This window comes from Rhinopithecus roxellana, chromosome 15, assembly GCF_007565055.1.
Source record: "Rhinopithecus roxellana isolate Shanxi Qingling chromosome 15, ASM756505v1, whole genome shotgun sequence".
NCBI lineage: Eukaryota > Metazoa > Chordata > Mammalia > Primates > Cercopithecidae > Rhinopithecus > Rhinopithecus roxellana.
Genome location: NC_044563.1, coordinates 42,000,160 through 42,008,907, shown reverse-complemented (window position 1 = coordinate 42,008,907; position 8,748 = coordinate 42,000,160). Strand labels below are relative to the sequence as shown.

Below are 8,748 nucleotides of genomic sequence, written 5' to 3'. Positions count from 1 at the left end.
CCCTAGTTACTGACACCCTACTGGCCCTATTACTAATTATGATTACATCGTGATTCCCACAACTTAATATTTATATAGAAAAATCCAGCCCCTATGAATGTGAATTTTACCCAATAACCGTCCACCCACTTCCCCTTTTCCATAAAATTGTTCCTAGTAGTCATCACTTTTCTTTGATCTAGAAATCGCTCTACTACTGCCCCTGCCATGAGCCATTCAAACAAAGAACCTAACACTAATAGTTAGTACAGCCCTTATACTAGTTGCCATTTTAATCCTATACTGGACTTATGAATGAACACAAAAAGGATTACATTGAGTTGAATTGTTAGATAGTTTAAGTCAAAAATAAATGATTTTGACTCATTAGATTATGATAGACCATATTTACCAAATACCCTCTATTTATGTCAATATTATATTAGCATATACCATGTCATTACTGGGAGTATTGGTCTATCGATCCCACCTAATATCATCCTTATTATGCCTGGAAGGTATACTATTGTCAGTATTTATTATAATTACTCTTATGACTTTAAATATACATTTTGCTCTAGCATCCATAATACCCACCATACCCCAAGTATTCGCTGCCTGTGAAGCCGCAGTGGGCGTTGCCTTACTAGTTTCAATCTCCAACACACATGGTATAGATTATGTACAAAATCTAAATTTACTTCAATGCTAAAAATTATTATTCCAACAGTTATATTGCTACCAATGACATGATTCTCTAAAACTACTTCAATCTGAATTTGCATGACTACCTACAGCCTACTCATCAGCCTCATTACCCTACTATATTTTAACCAGTTTAATAATAATTTATACAACTTGTCATTAATTTTCTTTTCTGACCTGCTGACAACACCTCTTCTAATCTTAACAGCTTGACTACTAACTCTTATAATCCTAGCAAGCCAATATCACCTGTCCAATGAATCACTCCCATGAAAAATGCTCTATATCACTGTATTAATAGTGACTTTTATGAATGGACACACGAGGGTTCAGCTATCTCTTACTTTTAATCAGTGAAATGGACCTATCTGTGAAGAAGCGAATATAGATAAATAAGACGAGAAGAACCTATGGAGCTTCATTTTATTAATGCAAATAGAAATTCAAAAAGCCTACAGGCCCTAGCCTGCATCAAAAATTTTGGTTGGGATGATCTCGGAGCGTGATTCCACCTCTGAGCAACCTAAAATAAAACTGTACTAGTCTAAGCGAATCAATATGCATTGATCCAATTATTTAATCAACGGAATTAGTTACCCTAGGGATAACAGTGCAATCCTATTCTAGAGTTCACAAAAACAATGGAGTTTATGACCTCAATGTTTGATCAGGACATCCTAATCGTGCAGCTCCTGCTATTAAGGGTTCGTTTGTTCAATGATTAAAGTCCTAGGTGTCTGAGTTCAGATCAGAGCAATCCAGGTTGATTTATATCTATTTAGAATTTCTCCCAGTAAGAAAGGACAAGAGAAATAGGGCCCACTCATAAAGCACCCTCGTCTTATAAATGACGTTATCTCAATTTAACAAATCATTATATACCTTACCCAAGAACAGGGTTTGTTAAGATGACAGAGCCTGGCAATTACATAAACTTAAAACTTTATAATCAGACGTTCAATTCCTCTTCTTAACTATATGTCCATAATTAATCTTCCCCTACTTATTATTCTCACTTTAATCGCCATAGCATTCTATTATCAGTTGTTACTATTGATAATTATTAATATTATTTCTGATATCCAGGGTGTAGAGAATGACATTACTCGCAATATCGCAGAAAATGTGCACCCCCCCGTGATGTTGTTCCTAATAGCCAGGGGTACAAGATGACATTAGTTCCAATATCGCAGTGGGTATTCATACTTTCTGTGGTCTTGTTGCTAATATCTGGGCGGGGAGAGGACGATATTAATGCCAATAATCCAGAAGGTGTAGACCTCCCCTGTGATATTGTCCCTAATATCCAAAGGTGGAGAGGAAGATATCTCCCAATTTCGCAGGAGTTGTACACCACCCCGTGATACTGTTCCTAATGTCCAGGGGTAGAGAAAATATGACTCACAATATGGCAGGGGGTGAACACCCCCTCCATGTTATTGTTCCTAATATTCAAGGGGGAAGAATATGATATTACTCCAAATATCACAGGGGTGTACTCCCGATATCCCAGGGGGTGTGTAGTATCCCCACCCGTGATAGACTCCGCCGCGATGCAAAAAGTAATATCACCCACCCCAACCCGATATTACAAGCCACCTCACAGGGGGGTGGACACCCCCAGTGATGCGGGTAGTAATATCTCTCCCCTCCCCCTGGACATTAGGAGCCACATGGCAGGGGCGTGGACACCCCTCCGCAATGCGTGAAGTAATATCAACCCACGTCCCTCCCTGCATGTTAGGAGCCACTGTGGCCACACAGTGTAATTACAATATTTCCAGTAAGATCCTCTTTTCTATTGAACCTTATGAACAAGATCACAGAGGGATATACACCTCTCCTCCACTGCATATTGGGAACAATATCACAAGGGCGTGTATTCCCCCTTCGATATCGGGATTCATATCATACTTTCCTTCCTATATTAAGAACAATATCAAAGGGCGGGGGATGGACACTTTGACAATATTGGGAGTAATATTCTCTCTACCCCTGGATATTAGTAGCAATATCACAGGGGGTGTACATTTCTCTTGATATTGAGAGTAGTATTATTGTTTTCCCCTCTGGATATTAAAAACTACACCACAAGGGGCATCAAACCGCCTGCCCAATTTGAGGTAATGTTATCCTCTCCCCCGGATATTAGAGACAATAGCACAGGGGTAACGTACACCCACTGCTTTATTGGGAGTAATATCATCTTCTCCCTTCTTGGATATTAGGAACAATATCACAATGTGCGTGTACGCCTGCCGCGAAAATCAGTGTAATGTCATCTTGTGCCTCCCCAGATATGAAGAATAATATCACAGGGATATACAACTTCTGAGATATTGGGAGTGATATCATCCTCTCCCTTCTGGATGTTAGGAACAATATCACAGGGCTAGTGTACATTCTCTGTGATTTTGGGTCTAATATCATCCTCCTGCCACCCGGATATTAAAAACAATATCACAAGGGGCATGTACACACACTTCGATATTGGTATTAATACCATCCTCTGCCTCTTTGGATATTAGGTATAATATTTCAGGTGGGGTACGTACCACCTGCAATATTGGAAATAATACTATTTTCTCCCCCCTCCCCAGATATGAGAAACAATATCACACGGGGTGTGTACAACCCCTGAGATATTTGTAGTAATGTCATTCTCTCCCCTCATGAATATTAGGAACAATATCGTAGGGGTCTGTAACCCCCTTTGGTATTGGGAATAATATCATCCTCCACTGTACTACAGCCTGGGCAACAGAGCCTCAAAAAAACAAAAATAAAAAAAAGAAAGAAAACAAAAGAACTTTTTGAGAGTTGGAAGACCATGAAGTATAGTACCTGGAAGTTAGAGACTGGCCATTAATTTTGAATACCACCCTTTCTACTTATCTGTATGGCAGGAGGTGAGCTGTCCATCCTCTGAGACTCAGCGCTCTCATCTGAGTTGATTTCTAGTGGATCCAATGGAAGTGAGCAATGATCAAACCGATAGTGGGTGCCCACTGAGTGATCTCTATGTGATGGATGCATAAAGTAAAGGGAAAGTGAATTTTAGATACATTCGTTAATATTTTAAGCTTAATCTCCATACAATTCAACGGAAATACCCCTGACCTGAAGTTCTGGTTTCCCTGCATTCCAGACAGGACATTTATTTTGTCCTTATCTCAGTAAGTATTGAGTATTGGGAGAGGAACAAGTCAGTCTAATTTGTTTCTGATTTCCCAGAGCCTATATCTTGCTTGGCACATAGGAGATAGCAAAAGCAAAAGTCTATGTTAATTATTGAATTGACCCTTCTTGGTTCACAAAAATTGGCTGTGATCAGTGTGATCTCGGCACACTTTTATTCTTTTCTTTTCTTTCTTTTTTTTTTTTTTTTTTTTGAGATGGAGTTTTGCTCTTATTTCCCAGGCTGGAGTGCATTGGCATGATCTCTGCTCTCTGCAGCCTCTGCCTCCTGAGTTCAAGCCATTCTCCTGTCTCAGCCTCTGGAGCAGCTGGGACAACAGGCGTGTGCTGCCCTACCCGGTGAATATTGGTAGTTTTAGTAGAGGTGGGATTTCACCATGTTGACCAGGATGGTCTTGATCTCCTGACCTCGTGATCCACCCTCCTCGGCCTCCCAAAGTACTGGGATTACAGGCGTGAACCGCTGGGTTCGGCCAAACTTTCTTGTGAAAACTCTAAGTCCACCTAAGCTAAAGACAACAGTTATAGCTTTCAAGAATTTGAAAACAAGACCCACCGATTTGAGTAAGCAATGACTTTCTTGAAGGAGAAAAGTCAGAAAACATTATGATGAAATCACTAGAATATAACTGGCATGTGGAACTATTTTCTGTTTACTATCTATCAACTTTAATTTCATTTCCAGATGGCATGGTCTCAGCTGTTATACACGTTTATAAACGTTCTAAATCAAGGGAATTTGTATCAATCTATTAGGATAAAATAAAATATTGGAGTTCTTAATTTCCTTTAATTAGTATAAACTTTTTTCTTCAAAGTGAAGAGAATGGTTTTATTACATATTTTTCTTCGGGAAAGATAGGCTGTATTCTCTGGCAATTACGAATTTGTTACATATGATCATCTGGTTCTTGGAACATTCTTGAATCTAGTGTCTCTAAGGCAGGTGTGTACAGCAAAAAGTGAATAACTCAAAAATCGATGAACACATTATAAGACAATTGAGTTTGTAACAAGTGCAAAATATTGCTGAGTGTGGATTGCTCTGAAATCTGAAAACATTGCTTGTGAATTGCTTATATCCAAAATGCAGACAGTGCTAGGTGTTGGTTGGCTTGTTTCCGATTTTTCCACCCTCCTTTCTAGGCAAAAGCTGTCCAAACTATACAGACCCACAGAATCTAACAGATGTCTCAATATTCCTCCTCCTAGAACTCTCAGAGGAACCAGAACTGCAGCCTGTCCTCACTGGGCTGTTCCTGTCCATGTGCCTGGTCACAGTGCTGGGAACCTGCTCATCATCCTGGCCATCAGCCCTGACTCCCACCTCCGCACCCCCATGTACTTCCTCCTCTTCAACCTGTCCTTGTCTGACATCGATTTCATCTCCACCACGGTCCCCAAGATGACTGTGGACATCCGATCTCACAGAAGAGTCATCTCCTATGCAGGCTACCTGACTCAGATGTCTCTCTTTGCCGTTTGTGGAGGCATGGAAGAGAGACATGCTCCTGAGTGTGATGGTCTACGACCGGTTTGTAGCCATCTGTCACCCTTTATATTATTCAGCCATCATGAACCCATGTTTCTGTGGCTTCCTAGTTTGTTTTCTTTTTTTTCTCTCAGTCTCTTAGACTCACAGCTGCACAATTTGACTGCCTTACAAATGACCTGCTTCAAGGAGGTGGAAATTCCTAATTTCTTCTGGGACACTTCTCAACTCCCCCATCTTGCTTGTTGTGACACCTTCACCAATAACGTAGTCATGTATTTCCCTCCTGCCATATTTGGTTTTCTTCCCATCTGGGGGATCCTTTTCTCTTACTATAAAATTGTTTCCTCCATGCTGAGGGTTTCATCATCAGGCGGGAAGTGTAAAGCCTTCGCCATCTGTGGACATCACCTGTCAGGTGTTTGCTTATTTTATGGAACAGGCGTTGGAGGGTACCTCAGTTCAGATGTGTCATCTTCCCCTAGAAAAGGTGCAGTGGCCTCCGTGATGTATATGGTGGTCACCCCCATGCTGAACCCCTTCATCTATAGCCTGAGAAATGGATTTTAAAAGTGCCCTGCGGCGGCCACATGGCAGCACACAGTCTAATCTCAATATCTTCTTATCTGTTCCATACCTTTTGTAGTGTGGGTTAAAAAAAGCAGCAAGGTAAAATAAGAATGATATCACAGGGTGAACACCCACTGTGATATTAGGAGTAATACCTCCCTAGGATATAAAAAATACTATCACAGAGTGTACACAATGGAGTACACCCTCTGTGATATTAGAAGCAATACCTCCCTAAAATGTTATGAAAAATATCACAGGGTGTGCACACTCTGTGACATTTGGAGTAATATTTGCCCTAGATATTATGACTAATATCAAGGGTGTACACACATGGGGTACATGCACTGTGATATCAAGAGTTGTATCTCTCTAAGATATTAGGAATAATATAACAGGTTATACACCACGTGTGTACATCCACTGTGATGTTTGAAGTAGTATCTCTCTATGAGATTACAAATAATACCAAAGGGTGTACATCCCTGTGACATTAGGAGTAACATCCTTCTAGGATATTACAGAGAAGATTACAAGGTGTACACCTTCTGTGACATTTTGTACACCCTTTGGGACATTAAAAGAAACGTCCCTTAGGATATTATGAATAATATCACAGGTGGTTTACACACATGGTGTACACCTCCTGTGCCATCAGGAGTAACATCCCCCTAGGATAGTATGAAGAATATCACAGGAGGTGTACACACATGGTGTACACCCCATGTGCATTGGGAGGAACATACCTGTAAGATAGTAGCAATAGTATCACAGGCGTTGAATACGCATGATATACACCCCTGGTGACATTAAAAGTAACATTGCCCTAGGGTATTATGGATAATATCACAGGGAGTACACCCGTATGACATTAGGGCTAACATCCCCTGATAATATAAGTAGTAATATCAGAGGGTGTACATGCATTGTGACCTTAGTCGTAACATCTCTTTAGGATATTACAAATCATCACAGGAGGTACAGCCCCTATGCTTTATGAGTAACATTTCTATAGAATATCACACGTAATATCTCTGTGTGTACACCCTGTGTGACAGTAAGAATAACATCTCACAAAACTATAAGGAATAATTTCACAAGGTGTACACCCTCTGTGACATCAAAAGTAACATTTCCCTAGAATATTACGATAATATTACAGAGTGTACACCCGCTGTGATATGAGGAGTAACATTTCATTAGGATAATACGAGTAATTTGACAAGGTGGAAAAACCCTGTGACATAAGGAGTAACATCCTTCTAGGATATTATGAATAATATCAGAGAGAACACACCCCATGTGACAATAAAAGTAATCTACCCTTAGTATATTACAAATAATACCACAAGGTGTACACACATTGTGACATTGTTATTAAAGTCTCGCTAGGACATTGTGAATAATAACACAGTGTGTACCATCCTGTGACATCAGGATGAACATTCCCGTACAATATTACGAATAATATCACAGGGTGTACACCCCCTGTGACTTTCGTAGTGCCATCCTCCTAGAATAAGGAAAATAATGTCCCAGGGCATTAACCTAGGGTGGCAGTAGAGATAACATCCTAGTAGTAATATCACCCCCTTCTCCCCCACCGGATGTTAGGATCCACATCGCTGGGGGCCTGGCATGTTTACGTTACTGTGAGTAATATCTTCTCCTCCTCTGGAAATTACCAACTATATCACAGACGGGTGTACCTCCTCTGCATTATTTGCAGTAATAGCATCCTCTTCCCCCTGGATATTAAGAACAATATCACTGGAATGTTTCTACCCCCAGCGGTTTAGGTGTAATGTCATCCTCTCCCACGTTGAAATTAGGAACAACATCACTGGGGGCGTGTACACCTCCTGTGATATTGAAAGTAATAGCATCTTCTTTTCTACTGGATCATGGGACCAATATCAATGGGAGGTGTACACTTTCTGCAATATTGGGAGTAATATCATCCTCTCCGCCTTTGAATATTAAGGGCAAGGTCACGGTGGGGTGGGGTGTACACTCTCTGCAATATTGGGAATAACAGGGGGGATGTACACCCCCTGCGATATTGGGAGTAATATCAAGCTCTTTCTTTCCCTCCATGGATATTAAGAACAATAATCCGGGGAGGTTTTAGACCTCCTGCTATATGAGGAGTCATATCATCTTCTCTTTTCCTGGATTTTAGGGACAATATCACAGGGTGAATGTACACAGCCTGCAATATTGACTGTCATATCATCCTCTCGCCCTCTGGGTATTAGGAGCAATATCACAGAAGGGGTGTACACCCCCTACAATATTGGCAGTAATATCATTTTCTCCTTCCCTGAATATTAGGAGCAATATCCCAGGGTGGATGTGCACCCACTGTTACAATGGCAGTAATGTGATAACTACCCCCTGGATATTAGGAGCAACATCACAGGGTGGGTGTACACCCAAGGCAATATTGGGAGTTATTAATATCATGCTCTTCTTCCCTGGATATTAGAAACAATATCCCAGGTGGGTGTACACTCCCCGCGATATTAGGCGTAATATTATCTTCTCCTCCTTTAGCTGTTAAGAACAATATCACAGGGGGGTTGTACAGGCCAGCCCTATTGGGAGTAGTATCATTCTCTCTTATTCTGGATAGTAGGAATAATATCACAGGCAGGGTGTCCATGCCCTGTGATATTGGGAGTAATAGCATCCTCTCCCAATGTGGATATTAGGACCAATATCACAGGCAGGCTGTACACTTCTTTGATATTGATAGCAATATCATCCTCTCCTCCTTGCATGTAAGAAACAGTACGCCAGGC

General features: G+C 40.8%; 1 pseudogene; it reads left to right on the top strand.

Moving 5' to 3' along the window:
• The first annotated feature begins 1,325 nt into the window (after positions 1–1,325).
• LOC104678911 lies at positions 1,326–6,020 on the top strand (annotated as a pseudogene).
• The last annotated feature ends 2,728 nt before the right edge of the window (positions 6,021–8,748 follow it).